Source organism: Zootoca vivipara, chromosome 9 (genome assembly GCF_965207765.1).
Source record: "Zootoca vivipara chromosome 9, rZooViv2.hap1.1, whole genome shotgun sequence".
Lineage (NCBI taxonomy): Eukaryota > Metazoa > Chordata > Lepidosauria > Squamata > Lacertidae > Zootoca > Zootoca vivipara.
In genome coordinates, this window is record NC_142592.1 from 42544174 (window position 1) to 42560062 (window position 15889).

The 15889-nt window shown below is 45.8% G+C and overlaps 1 protein-coding gene across 2 annotated transcripts in view; it reads right to left on the minus strand.

The window, feature by feature from the left end:
* The window catches only part of CACNA1I (calcium voltage-gated channel subunit alpha1 I), a 279689-nt gene that overhangs the window by 222019 nt on the left and 41781 nt on the right, over window positions 1-15889 (minus strand). The gene's annotated exons all lie outside the window — the stretch shown is intronic.

Sequence of the window (15889 nt, forward strand, 5' to 3'; positions counted from 1 at the left end):
TGATAACCCCACACTGTGCCTATGTTACCTTGATATTCTATGCTGTATTACTAAATTGCACAGAGGGCCAAAGCAGATGTGACCTGAGAGATTTTGCAGAAGAGGGTATTTAAACCTTTCCCCTACACCATTTCCAAGATGAAGTATATCATCCAATGCTAGCACCAGCCACACTGCAAAGAGGTGGGCATTACACAGATGGACAAGGTTGTCCTGACAAGGAAGGCCCTCTTCCAAATCACCACATAATGGACATTCCCTAATGAGGGGATGCAGAGGAGGGCCAGATAAGAAGTTAGATTCAGCTCACATTTTAATGCCGTGCTGCCTAATTTGCACTTTCTAGAACAATAGGTGGACAGAAATGCAGCTATCCTCCAAAATTCACACTTCTCTGAGCATTGTAATGCAGTTCTCTATTCCCCCCCCCCATGGGTATATTAGGGGAATATATCCATAAAATGCATACATAAGTGAAATTATATTATACCTGCACATTGTATTACGGGAATTTGCTTGCAAAAATGTGTATATTAGGCAAAATTGCATGCAAAACTGTGCTTATCAGGAGACATGCACACTAAAATGTGAATTTTTATGCAGACTTTGAGAAAGAAAAATTCTCAAGCCGATGCAAAAATATGGCAAAGTGAAGTTAAGGCTTGAAAACTGAGAAACCGAGAGACACTGAAATGACCAGATTCATGCACCCCTACTCTTAGCCACCAGGGCCGGCTCTAGGGGTAGGCTGGGTGGCACGGGGCGCCACGGCACCGGGTCGGCAGGGGGGTGCAGCGTGGCAAAGCCGTGCAGACACCACGCTGCGCGCTGCACCCGCCCACCAGCCGCGGGAAGAAACGGGGCGGGGGTGCCGGAGCGATCTGCACACCACGGCGCCTGGGCGCCCGACCCGCTTAAGACGGCCCTGTTAGCCACTATGCTCCATCAACTCTCCCAGTATATGATATTGGGTCAATTTCTGAGCTTGCATTTCATGCAGCTGCAGTGTATCAGCCAACCTGCCCCATAATCAGAGTATTCCAGGAGGTGCCCAGAGCATCTCCTACAGGGCCGTCTTAAGCGCCCCTGGCGCCGTGGAACGACAGATCCCTCCGCCCCCCCGCCCCGTTTTACAGCGCGGTGGGCGGGCGCCGCGCGGCTGCCACAGGCGCGGCTGCGCGGCGGGGGGGCAGGCACAGCGTGGTTGCCGTGGGCGCAGCTGCGCGTCGAACCAGCGGACCGGCCAGCGGGCGGGCACAGCTTGCGGCGCCCTCCTGGCAGGCCGGCGCCATAGTGCCCTGCACTACCGGGGGTCTACCTAGAGCCGGCCCTGATCTCCTAGTTCCATGATGTGAAGTGTGGGGTAGCCAGGGTGTTACTAGCTATTATAGATGAGGCACTTGGTGAGTGAATGGAAAAATTATGAGAAATTGATCCAGGTAGACCATGTTTAGTGAAGCAATCATGTAATTGTTTCAGGTTACACAATCTCTTTACTGTGTGACAAACTCTACAGAAATCAACTCCATCCACATTCTCACAACAATCATGTAATAATGCGAATCAGCACATCCTTACGAGTATCCCAAATGATTTAAGCAGCTGAAGCATTACAGCCTACCTTTTTATTAACAGAAAATGGATAAATTGGAAATTCCAATAATTGCAGCATTCATTGCTTAAAGAAAAAGGAAGCATTAACTGCAAGAGCTAGTTCTCTTACTACCTTTTAAAGGGAAAATGTTTCACAGGGGTTATATGCTATGCTCCTGATCCTTATTTCCCATCTTTTGAAGCTGCTAGTTACATAACAAAAATCAAACACAATAAATGCATTCGTGCTTTTAACATCTCACCTAGCTTGGCTGTGATAAACAGCTCTGACAATACAAAAAGAGGGGAGCTGGCAACTCTACACAAAGCTCCCTTCAAGGATTTTAAATGAAGATCCCTTCCAAGGTGACCTTTCCATGGGTGACTAGTTTCCCCAGGAACTCCTTAACATTCCCTAGTGCCATTCAGTTGGCACAGCCTGTAATAGTTTCAGGAGAAAATCGGTACATTTAAAGGAGGAAAAGCGTTCAAAATATGAATAAGAGCAAGCCATACGAGCCTCCCATTGTCCTGTATAAGGCTGGGACTTGAAAGGAAGAATCTTAGAAAAATATCGCCTTTGGTCCAGTTAACTGGGTAGTTCAAAGCTGCAGCTTTGATAAAACATGATAGGTAAGACAACAAGCACAATCGAAATTTTCAGGACCAGGGACATGGTACTAATCAGAGTTAGCTCGGCACCATAAAGCCTTAGGTGTTGCTCCTGCAAAGTCAGCTGTTAGGCTAGAAAGCAAGTTAGGTTAGAAAGCAAGTATAGTGGTGTACCTCGGGTTACAGACGCTTCAGGTTACAGACTCTGCTAACCCAGAAATAGTACACCGGGTTAAGAACTTTGCTTCAGGATGAGAACAGAAATCACGCGGCAGCGGCGTGGCAGCAGCAGGAGGCGCCATTAGCTAAAGTGGTACCTCAGGTTAAGAACAGTTTCAGGTTAAAAACGGACCTCCGTTCTTAACCCGAGGTACCACTGTACAGGGTTCTGTACTTCTTGTTTGTCTTGTACAGCTAATGCAGTGGAGGTAACCATATGCAAGGGAGACCCCAAGGGCAAAATGGAACAGCTTACCCTTCACTCACTTGTTGGTTCTATCTTGCTATCCAGGGCTCTTTTAACCCTTTTTCTTCTGGCAGGCTCTGACACCAGAAGTAAGCTTGATTAAGTAGGAAACGGAGAAGGATTGACAGGCACAGGAAGGGTTCTACAGAGATTCTCCTGTAGAAAGGCCCCTTCTCCTGAGTTCCTATTATCTCAGCAAACACAGATCTGGGAATATGCATTTACCAAGATAACATGTGGTTCTGCACTTTGGTTCCAAATCAAAGTCTGTAATGAGAAACTTCCACAGGTCACATTTTCTTCCTCAGCATAGACTGTGGCAGCCATCTCTAGGAATTCTGAATGAGCAACTCCAAAATATGTATCCCCCTGCAACTCTGAATGTATATATTTCATTTATATAGTCTATTTCTACTAGCACAGCACATCTTATTCCCAAAATGTTCAGAATTTCAAACATTCAACACAAATTAATAAGGCTGTTCTCAAAATAAGCAAGACCTTGTTGTACCAGCCAATACCGGTATACAGTAGGTACACAGTTGGCAGACCTACTTCGGTCTAATTCTGCACATTCCTCCAACCTGTTAACTTAATGAGAAAATAGGTACTACTCCTCTAAAACCAGATACATGGTGCATTTTAGTTATGGGAAGCTCTGGTTTCATTTTCACAAGAAAGGATTGAATTTATCCTCTCTAGCTTTCCACCAGTCTACCCTGTGCTTCTTTGGGTAGACAAGGTCTTAAGTTGAAAAGTAAAAAGATGCTTAATTAATGATCAGTGTAAAAGAGAAGCACAATGAATTGAAAGAGATAGCTGAAATATCAGAGCCGCAGTTCAGAACAGATCTACCAAGATTTGTGAGGATGATAAATTACTCTGAGAAATTCATTCCAACTTTATCTATGGTTAATAAGCCCTTAAGGAAACTGCAGGAAAATGACTCTGCCTTCATGTTGGTAAGTGAGACATCAAGAGGCGCATGAGCAGTTAAAACATGCTGATCAACAGTCCATCCGTTTTAAAAGTATAATTTCCCCGAAGCCAGTTGCACCGTCAGCAGATGTATATTCCAAAAGATGTACAGAAGGAGCTTTTTGCTAATGCAAGATAAGCAGCCAGATGCATTTGCAACCAGATCCTGCTACAAAGCCAGAAGAAACAGGAGGAGAAGATGGCAGAAAATATTGGCATCTGTGTATTAGCTGTGTTACATTCCAGCAGTGCGTTCAGGGGAGAGAGAAACAGATTTAGTCAAGTACAAGGTACTTAAAATGATTGGGGAGGGGACCCAAATCTCTGCCTTCAGGTTTATTGACATTTCGCTTCCAGTATAGCTCAGCAATAAGCAGACGTTGAATGCTACAGCAATAATAAGTAGCGGGTGGGGGGGGGGTGTTGGAATCAAAGCCAAATATAAGAATGCCAGTTCATACACAGTGCAGTCTTTGCCACCAACTGAGCTAAAAGAATGATTAACCTTTTGGGCAATGCCAGGAGGAATTGTGCTTCACAGGTTTTGCCTCAAACAATTTACATTTGCACATTTTTAACTCTGGATATCCTGGTTTCACATCTGCTTTGCAGACATGCATTGGTTGATATAACAGGTGTTAAAGGTAAAGGTAAAGGGACCCCTGACCATTAGGTCCAGTCGTGACTGACTCTGGGGTTGCGGCGCTCATCTCGCATTATTGGCCAAGGGAGCCGGCGTACAGCTTCCAGGTCATGTGGCCAGCATGACAAAGCCGCTTCTGGCGAACCAGAGCAGCGCACGGAAACTCTGTTTATCTTCCCACCGGAGCGGTACCTATTTATCTACTTGCACATTGACATGCTTTCAAACTGCTAGGTGGGCAGGAGCCGGGACCGAGCAACGGGAGCTCACCCCATTGCGGGGATTCGAGCCACCGACCTTCTGACCGGCAAGCCCAAGGCTCAGTGGTTTAGACCACAGCACCACCCGTCATGGGCGTACCCAGGATCAAAACTAGGGGGGGCAAGGGGAGGGGCCAAGGCACGGAAGGGGAGGGGCCACAAAGTGGGCGGGGAAAGTGCAGTCAGAGGCGCCGGGCTGATGGGCAGAGGCGGAGCACAGCCCGACAGAGCGCACCGTGGCGCGACCTCCCTCCAGCTGGGAGATTGAGAGAGAGATTGAGAGAGAGAGAGAAAGAGAGATCTGGAACCGCGCAGACGCCCCTCTCTCCTTGCGACCCTTTTCTCAGCAACTGCCGACCCCTGCACGGTTTTGCATGCGGGCAGATGATGGAGCCAAGCTCCTCCCGCTGCCTCGCGATGGCCCAATCGAAAAGACCCTGGCCAAAGGCGGGCGCCTTTGTCACAGAGAGGAAAGCTGGGGAGGCGCCGGCAATAGTGCAGCCGCCGCTGCGCCAGGAAAGGGGGCAGCAAGGCAGGAGTTCGCCAGGGCAGGAAGGCCCCCTGCCGCGCTCCCTGGTTCCCCGCCATGCATGGCCTTGCCTGAGGGCGTGACGGGGAGCTGGAGGGAGAGCGCGGCGCGACGGGCGGGAACGGCGAACTCGCGCTCCGCGGGGCTGTGCCCCTCCCTAGAAGCAGGGCTGGTGGGCGGAGACAGAGCCCAGCCCAGCCCAGCGGAGCGCGAGTTTGGCATTCCCGCCCGCCGCACCGCGCTCTCTGGTTCCCCGCTGCGCTTGGCCTTGCCTGAGGGCGCGACGGGGAGCTGGAGGGAGGGCGCAGCGCGGCGGGTGGGAACGGCGAACTCGCGCTCCGCCGGGCTGTGCCCCTCCCTAGAAGCAGGGCTGGTGGGCGGAGGCGGAGCCCAGCCCAGCAGAGCGCGAGTTCGGCGTTCCTGCCCACCGCGCCGCGCTCCCTGGTTCCCCGCCGTGCTTGGCCTTGCCTGAGGGCGCGGCAGGGAGCTGGAGGGAGGGTGCGGCGCGTCGCGGCGGGAATGGCGAACTCGCGCTCCGCCGGGCTGTGCTCCGCCTCTGCCCACCAGCCCTGCTTCTAGGGAGGGGCAGCCTGCGGCCCCCACTTGCCCCGCGGTGGGTACGCCCTTGTGGGGGGGCAGCTGGCTTCTAGAGTAGGGCAGCTGCCCTAACTTGCCCCATGGTGGGTACGCCCTTGCCACCCGTGTTGGTGTTACCTTTCACCAAAAAATCAGCCCTATGCTTATTTGCATATCTGGGGATCAGGCAAAAGCAGAGATCCAGAGCACACACACCCTTTTGCCATTACCACTTTTGGAGCACCAATGGCTGGGTGACAAAAGGCTGCAGAAGTTTCTGCACCTGCAGTTGGGGAAGCTTGTACAGTCAGACCTCCTCTGCCCAGTCTTTCCCCTCTGCAGATTGAATGGGAGCTTCACTCTATCCTATAGCTCCTGGGAGGCCCTTTTAGGGAACCATAGGATTCCCTATGAAGAAGAATCATGAACAGGGAGAAGAGCAATTTATTCTTATTATTACTCACCTTTATATAAGTCCACCCTTCCTCTAAGGAGCTCAGGGGAGCATGCTAGTGTTACCCTGTTCAATCCTCACAACACCCCTGTACTTCGGGTTGCGTACTCTACAAACCCGGAGGTATTTTTCGCCCTGCACATGATCTGCGCATGTGCAGAAGCGCGACATCGCACTTTTGTGCATGCGCAAAATGGACGCTCGGGTTGCGTACTTTTCAGGGTGTGAATGGCACCCCGGAACGAATTGAGTACGTAACTGTTGTCTCAGATGCACCAGTGAAGACAGATACCAGATTTCTTCCATATAATGTTGTTTTATTTATTTTACAACCAGAGGGTAGTTTTAATATTAATCATGGTCCTGTTCTGTGCTAACTACCTCACACACAGCTGCCACTTGCAGACTGTCTCTGGCTCAGCCATCACCCTGCTGACAAACCTTCTAAAGGGCTTCCCTCCAAAACATACTCAACAGGTTAGGCTGCATATTATACAACACTCTGGAATTTTTTGATGATGAAGAGTGATTGAGAAACATTTGGAATAGATAAATATTACAATCAATGACTGACCCAATATCATCCTTTTCCATATCCATGGTTAAACTACAACACTGGCTCCCCAGTTTATATGATAAGACAGCAGAAATGGAATCTATGCAAATATATGCCATAGACTTGATTGCTGTTACACACTTTATGTGGGGCGGCCCTTGTATGTGATCCAGAAGCTGTGGCTAGAGCAGAATGCAGCAACCAAAATGCTCACAGGACCAGGTAACTGGCAACACATTACCCTCTGCTGAGAGAGCTGCACTGATTGCCAATTAGCTACCAGACTAGATTCAATTTTCTTGTGTCAGTTCACAAAACCCTGGACAACTTGCATTTGTTAAGCAATTTGTTGGCCTTTACTAGGGACCAAGCTTTTAGTGTGGTGGGCCATGCTGTAGAACTCCCCAGGATCGGAGGAAGGGGGTGCGGTGGGGGCGATCCGCCCCAGGTGTCACCACTGAGGGGGGATGACAAAATACCGGGCAGCACTCACCGCAGGGCCCCAGACGGTCTGCCCACCGCCTCCCCTTCAGCTGTAGGGCGGCTGAGTGGGAGGAGGCAGGTAGACTCCTTGGAGGCCCTGCGGAGTGTCCTGCCCCGGCTGGCCCCGCCCCTGGGTGCAAGGCATGTGCGCTGCCCCAGGAGCCCAATTGGCTTGCTCCACCATTGGAACTCCCTGCTACTGGAGGTTCAGCAGGAATCATCTCTGCCCATCTATTGAAAATGGTTATTCAGACAGCTCTTTGACACATGATTTCCTCCCTTCTTCCCAACAGATTTTATTAATGCTTTCTTATGCTTTGAAGGTTCTCATCAAAGTTACTGCAATTTTTATGAAAAATATGGTCTATATGTTTAAATAAGCAAAATAATGAGTAAACAACCAGCTAGTCTAGTATAACCCTTCAAGATTTCTTAATTGAAAAGCAAACGGAGCAACAACCTGGAATTTTACAGTGGAGATGGGGGCTTTCTGGCCAATGCATTCCACATCAAGCATAATTCCATATCTAATAAACCACATGTCTGTATGTATGCTCCAGAGAAAGACACCGTTTTCCCCAGGAATATGCAGAGGGGGAGAATATTCACTAAAATACGCAGCAGTCATCAAGTTGCTAGGAAATAGAGATAAAGAGGGCGATATATTTTGTTCTTGCCATGGAGGGAGCACACTGATAACAGACATGATAGCTCACTGCAGAAAGTCTGATAGCTGACAAGGGAGTCCAATTCTCAGTTACGGATTTTAAGACTCAACTAATGTGAGCATTTTATTTCATCACTAAGATACTCAAAGTTAGCAGGGTGTCTATAAAAATCTATCAGGTCTATGGAGGTGCAACTCCCCCCCCCCAAAAGCTATGCCTTCAGTGCCAGTCCATATCTACCATTACTAAAGGAACAGAAGCAGAAGCATTGATTTCCCCAAGCACAGATGATAACAAACAGGCAAACACTGACTTTTCTTCCCACAAGACACTAGTTATCAAAAACCCAAGTAAATACCAAGCTTACAAGTACAGCTGGAAGACAGACAAAATAAACTACCTTTTTTTTTTGGTACTATGGCAAATACAGACCCATCGTTCCAAATGACAGTCGGGCAACACGCATGCCAAGGAACAAACAATAACAGCTGGAGGCCGAAAAGAGTTGTTAGCCCCCAAACACCACTACAATCATATAACAGGGAGGCAAGTGTTTGGGGCGATGAGAAAAATCATCAATATTTTTTTCTCAGCTGCTGACAACATCCGAGGAACCTGTTCCTACAAAAGAATGAGGCAAGGCTGGCCTCCTAAGGGAACATGGAAGAGAATAAAAGAAACTACCTCCGTGCCAGTAGAGTCATTACAGGAATCAGCATTGGCCAAGATATAAATTACTTGAGGCCCAGCTGTGGCCTGGTTTCCACATGCAGCTGAGTGAAGTGAGAATGAAGCAGCAGAGGCCAGAGGTGGTAGAACTGGACTGTATCAATTCAGACTGAGGTGGAGAACCCAGCTTTGGTTCACTCCCCTAACATGGGGTGGAGAGTAACTCCCTGCATGTAGAAAATGAACATAGTTGCTGAAAATGGTACAGTCCTCTCTGACACCTCAGGATTCTATCACCTCATTCTACTTGTATGTCCTGCCAGTCTTGAACTGAAGACAAATTTCTCTGCCTTCTTACGAAGTGTCCTGATGGATCACTCCAGCAGTCTCCCTGGCCTGGCCACTTTGGGGAACAAAGGTTTGGCATAGTGTGTTGTCTGAACTGGGGACTCAGCTACATTTGTAAAGAAAACGCGCTTTATATACATCATAACACGGCAACACCAGATGGTGCTGCGGAGTCCCATTTTTTCGCCAACGGGATTTCTCTGCACGAAGTTTACAACACATTTAACTGAATCACTTCTTTGATGTGTCTAGATCCAGCCTGGGGCTCGTGATTAAGCTCCACCCTCTGCTACCAGGGAGTAGCAAAGTTATCTGTATGCCCCTCTCTAGAAGTCCACACAGTTTGCACATTCCCACTAAGCCACAGACAATCTTACTCAGCTATGAGTGGTTGCAAAAAAAGAAGAAAGTTTGGATGATAACATATTATCCCTTTGATAAGCAAGAAGTCCTCAGATACACTTGTTTACATTTTGTTTTCATTCTCTCTCTCTCTCTATATATATATATATTAACAATACAGTGGTACCTCTGTTTAAGAACTTAATTCGTTCTAGAGGTCCGTTCTTAACCTGAAACTGTTCTTAACCTGAGGTACCACTTTAGCTAATGGGGCCTCCCACTGCCGCCACGCGATTTCTGTTCTCATCCTCAGATAAAGTTCTTAATCTGAGGTACTATTTCTGGGTTAGCGGAGTCTGTAACCTGAAGCGTCTGTAACCTGAAGCTGAACCTGAGATTTGTAACCCAAAGTGCCACTATAGTGTGTGCATGTCTGTGTATGAGAAAGACACCCAGTATATTTGATCATATCAGTACGTATATGATCAAATACAAAAAAATCCATTTTCCTTTTTTTCTTAAACTTTTTACAGCACCTTCAAGTGTGATTCCTCCTGATGGTGGCATTTTTAAAAGCTGTCACCACATGCTAAAGAGACAATCCACCTTCATGTGCTGAAGCTTTCCAGTTGCATTTGGATTTTAAAATGTTGTGCCTCTTTCCACTGCACAGGGTAGCTACGGTGTAAACCTCACAGAGCCCTCTGGTTTTGTGCATGGGTCTCTTCCATAGTTTGGCAGGATCACAGTCGCAGAGGGCAAATGCAACCGCTGAGTTTTCATTGGGAAGCCTTTCAAGCTTGATGTAGCATGCCACAAAGACAGTGGTTACAAAACCAACAAAATACTGTGCTAGACTAGTCTGATTGTAAGCAGAGCTTCACAGCCCCACCTAGATCGTGGGTGTGAGGTGTCCTCTTTCAGTGTGCCATAAACAAAAAAGTGCTACTGTTACTGCATGAAGCCACCATTTGGACGCACCCCAAAAAGAAGCTACGAAATTATCACATATAATTTGTGACAACACCAACTCTGTCAATTCTGCTTCGTTGGGTGAGAGACTATCGCTATTGAGTGGTATTACGGTGAACCTGTGGTGCAGCTTAGTTCCTGGAGCTAAATAAAAACATATGAAGAGGAAGGTGCCATTGTGTTTGTTGGGGGCGGGGAGCAACCACTATGCTTGGATAAGAAACAGAGTTTTAATATAACAGGATCCAATGAATATAGCATCCTCCGTTGCAAGAGGAAATCGTGACAAAAACGTTGAAGTGTTTCCAATTTCCCTCACAGTTTTCCTTGGCACATCAAAGGGCAGAAAGGAATGAAAGGGAAAGGATGACAGAAGGAATTAAGCCTTCCTCTCACACCCATGTCTGAAGATGATGGCGAACACAATGCCACATACCTTCCACTCCTCTTCGCTGAGAATCTTTCCCACGAAAAAAAGTGTCCCAATCTTTGGCAATTGGATAACACAGATCACATCCTTGGTCGACTGTACTCCCCCTGAAGGAGCAGGTTTGCAGTTTGGGGGTGCTTCTGGACCCAGCTTTGTCACCAGAGACCTGGGTAATCGAAATGGCTAGATGCTGTGGCTGGTGCAATAAGTTATGGCCATTCCTGGGCCGAGAGAACTTGACCACAGTAGTTCAGGCATTGGTGACTTTCATATTGGATTACTGCAATCCATTCTGCATGAGGCTTTCCTTGCACTTGATCTGGAAGCTGCAGTAAGTGCAGGACGCTGCAAAACAGTTGCTGACAGGAATGTCAGCATATAACACTTCTGTTCAGAGATGGTTGCCCATTTGCTACTGGGTCAAGCTCAAGGCAGTACTGTTAGTATATAAAGCCCTTAACAGTTTGGAGCCAGTTTACTTGTGTGATCACCTTCCTCCACATATATCCACTTGACAGCTTTGATCTTTAGAACTGGCACTGTTACAGGTGTGACATAACACTCATTCCACACTCATTAGAAATCAATCTTTTAGTTGGCAGCACCTACACATTGGAACCCACAGCCTATTGACAACAGGCAGAAGACACCTTTCGCTGTACTCTTTTTGGTGCCTGCTTAAAACATTTTTGTTTAGGCAAGTCGAAACAGACATGCATAAGTTTTATGTGTTCTGTTTCTTTTTAGCAATTGTTGATTTTAATCATATTCTAACTATTTCCATTCAAGGGTTACTGAGTATCAGAATTCAATGCAGACAAAAGGTCCTTTGCCTTGAAAGTAACAAGAAATGCAGCCTCAATGTGTATTCAGCATTGTTTATGTTTCACAAAGCGTTTTGCCCAAAAAATTTGCAATTTTGTGTGTGTGTGTGTGTGTGTGTATTAACTAATAAATTTACTCGGAAGTGGACAGCAGCATGCACATCCATTCTTTCTGTATCACTACAACCTGTCGCCCAGTTTTCTCAAGGCACAGGCCCTGTAATATATGCACAAGCTGCGGTCTAAAAATATTCCTTTCAGTATGAAATAACTGATTAGGCAAGATGGGTGTCCATAACGAACAAAAAGCAACACATATCTGTGCCCTCACACTGCAGCATGAGTTAATCATCTCCCTAAAAAACCCAATTCCCATCAAGAACTGTAAGAGAGCTATTTGCATGATCATTTGATGACAGGTATCTCTAACACTTGCTTTATTGCATACTGCCATTAATTCCTTGGTAGCCAATCAACAAGCATCCTGTGGTTTTCCTCCTTGACAGAGAAGATTAGGATCGTAGCAGGTCATAGAGAAACTTTTTATAAACTTCTTGGATGTCATTAAAAACCATCCCTTTCCCACTTAAGGAGCTAGGGAGTGGAGGCTGCAGCCATACTTTCTGCTACTACCTTCCTCTTCTGTAGACTACTCTTTGGATACAACCCAAACTCCTATGTATGGAGAAGCAGTATAGTTCAGTGGTAAAAGCGATGAGCTAGGACCTGAGAGACCAGGGTTCAAATCCCCACTCTGCCAGAAAGCTGCCTCTCAGCCTAAGCTATCTCACAGAGTTGTTGTGACAATGAAAATGTGAGGGAGGAACCATTGACACCCCTTTGAGCTCCTTGGGGGAAACATGGGATAGAAATATGATTGATTGATTGATTGATTGACAGATAGAAAAATAAATAAATGAACTGTAAACAACTCTCAAAACTTCAACAACGTGGTTGTCATTGCTCCACATTTTCCTAGTGAAAAGAATATTCAAGTATTTTGGCAAAATGTGATTTCCGTGTCCCCTCCCCCAATACAGATGCCCTTTCTGGAACAAAATAATAATCTAGAGACGAGCCATTACCAAGGAACTGTGTGTCTTATATCCCAGGGAGGCAGTGGTTTAAAGCATGCAAACCACAGACACCATGCAGAGAAGTGATTGTGCTAAATTGTGAATTCTGAGTTTCCGTTGGTTTATACTACCAGCTGTAGTTTAGACCACGAAGCCAGTTGTGCAGTGGAACGTAGAAGATACTACAGAGTTATGTGCAAGAGCACTGCTTCCCAAAGCACCTCCTTCCTTGCTTTCGTTTCCCCCTTGATAATAATTTACTTTAAAATGGTGAAAAACAGTTGACATGTTTGATGATCAAATCAGTGAGATTTGATGTAATTATTTTGATAATATTTAAAACATAGCCTTTTTAGTTTTGATGACATTTTCAAATGCCTAACAATAGAGGCTATGAACATATTTATTGTAGTCTAATTATGAAAAACATGGAACACACACAGACTCAGAGACACAACAATTAAGAACGTTGGTAACAGTTGCTACCATCCATTGCTGTCAGGCTTTGATGGGGTGATGGGGAAGGTGAACAAGAACACTATAAAATGCAAGCACTCCATGGGGTGAAATCTTGTATTTATGTATAATTTCTTCACATTTAATTACACGACGAATCCAAGCCAAGTCAGTAACATTCTGCCCATATTAGCGTCAGGCAGGGAAGGAGGCAGAAACACCTAAAGAAATGTAGAACTTGTGATTCTCCAGATGTTCCTAGACTCTGACTGCTACCATCCTTGACCATTGGCCATGCTGGCTGGTGTGATGGGACATTTATTGCAGTTGAACCAACAATTCATGTTTTGCTAGACAGGCACATGCAGGTGCTAAGGCTCACAGAGCTTTCCTGTAAACTTGCTAGAGATAACTCTGTGAGATCATTTCCCTCTAGTGCCTTGACAGGAAGAGATGGAACCATATATGCTCCTACCTGGTTGGGCACATTCTCCTCTTTCCAGCAACGTGAGAGCATCTGTAAGTCTGAGCTCCAGTTCAGATTCAGTTTTTAAGCTAGACTTTAGTATGTGTTAGTAACTTAGCTAGCATTTTAAGCCTGCCTACATCAAGCTGCTGTATCTGTAATTCTTGAAGGTGTAGACTGTTTGAGAAAAGGTAAAGGTAAAAATAGCATTTACTCAGTGTGTGTGATTATTATTTTGATGGGGAGAAAAGCAGGTAATACCAGGAAAATTCAGTCATCTTTAAAGCACCCTGGATTACTAATACTAAAAGGCTAAAACTAGCCTATCCAAGCTTTCCTTTAAGCTGCAAAGGGGTGGCACTCTGCTCAGAAAAGAAGGATAATATCTAATAAATATATCCTCTCCCAGCATCTAATCAATCCAACAAGTTGGAGTCTGGCAGCATCTGGAAGGCTGCAAATTTTTCAACCCTGATGAAAGTCATCAAAAGACTTGAGCTGAACCCAGATTTGAACAAATGGACTTCGAGCTCATTATGCTTCATCCTTCTACAGAACAAGCAGTTTGAGGATGTGTTGCCATACACAGTGTCAAGGTGGTGGTTACTCTCCACAATAACCACCCTCTTCTCACTCAGAGTGATATTTACAGTCCTTTATTTTACATATATACAAACCGCACAGTTACACTCATGCTTCCGAATCCGATGAATCAGATTTGGGGAGTGGCTTTTTCCGACTCCTCCTCCAGCACATTAAGCGGGGAAATCTCGCGAGACGTCTCTGATCCCTGTGTTTTAACTCTCTCCTTTCCTGTGCCGAAGGCACTGTCTCTCCCTCTGTCCCTGAACTGCCTGGGTGGCGTTGAGGCTCCCCTCCAACATCAGAGAGCCTTGACACCTCCTGACTGGTGTCCACTCTCTCCCTCTCTACCTGTTCCGTCACTTCCTGATTTCCTTCTTCTAACTTTTCCAGTTCTGACTCTCCTCCTCCCGACTCAAGGGCATTTCCTGGCTGTCCCGTGACACATAGGATCACTAGAGGCTAGGTGGAATCCTTAGAGGGGACAGATATGACCTAAACATTTTAGGTTGCCTGACTCGGCCTTGTCCTTTTTTACAGTCAGGCCTAAGTGTGTTACGAACCCAGCAGTTTTCACGATCTGCAACAGAAGTGTTTTTTTCTCCTGCATCTAGAGAAGCATTCCCCACCCCCAACAGAAGAACAACATTACAGTGGTACCCCTGGTTAAGAACTTAATTCGTTCCGGAGGTCCGTTCTTAACCTGAAACTGTTCTTAACCTGAGGTACCACTTTAGCTAATGGGGCCTGTTGCTGCCAGAGCACAATTTCTGTTCTCATCCTGAAGCAAAGTTCTTAACCCGAGGTACTATTTCTGGTTTAGCGGAGTCTGTAACCTGAAGCGTTTGTAACCCGAGGTACCACTGTATATACTTCTCTCTTTTTTTTGAAAAACTTTATATTGTATTGCTAAGCAATTTACTTTTCCTTGTCATATAATTTGGATATTTTAATCCAGGGGTCCCCAAACTAAGGCCCGGGGGCCGGATGCGGCCAGTCGCCTTCTAAATCCGGCCCACGGACGGTCCAGGAATCAGCATGTTTTTACATGAGTAGATGTGTTCTTTTATTTAAAATGCATCTCTGGGTTATTTGTGGGGCCTGCCTGGTGTTTTTTACATGAGTAGAATGTGTCCTTTTATTTAAAATGCATCTCTGGGTTATTTGTGAGGCATAGGAATTCGTTCATATTTTTTTTCAAAATATAGTCTGGCCCCCCACAAGGTCTGAGGGACAGTGGACCGGACCCCTGCTGAAAAAGTTTGCTGACCCCTGTTTTAATCCATCTGAAGAGGTCTGGTATAAACATGCAAATATTAATAAAAACTATTATTATTACTATTATGGGTTTACTTAGCTCTTATGCTATTCTCAACTCCAGCACTGGATACTGATTCCAAAAAAGGAAGGAAAGAACACAAACCATGCACCTTTGATATATGGATGATATAAAGTTATTTGCTGAACTCAAGTACACTTAACAACCTCATAGTCACACAAAAAAAAATCAGCAAAGATATAAAAGTGTCATTTGGTCTTGAAAAATGTGCAACTCTCCGCACGATTAAATGAAAATGTGAAGATCTTCCATAACAAGAACACCAGGTAAACACTTACATACAGCCTGCACTTGGTAATAATTCCTTCATAGTAATTCTTGCAAGTACCCGAGGATCATTCAGAACAACCAGACATCTCATTCAAGTTTAAAATCTGTATAGACAGAGGGCCCTTAAAATACAGAAAAGTGAACTTACAGCTGAGAATAAAATAAACGCAAACAATACCAGGACAGTTTCATGTGAGTATAATGAAGTAGCCTGGTATGGATTTGAAGAGTAATCCTAGCCTCAGGTTCTTCCTGTTAGACAGTATAGACTTCCTTCTAAACATCTTTACACCAGTG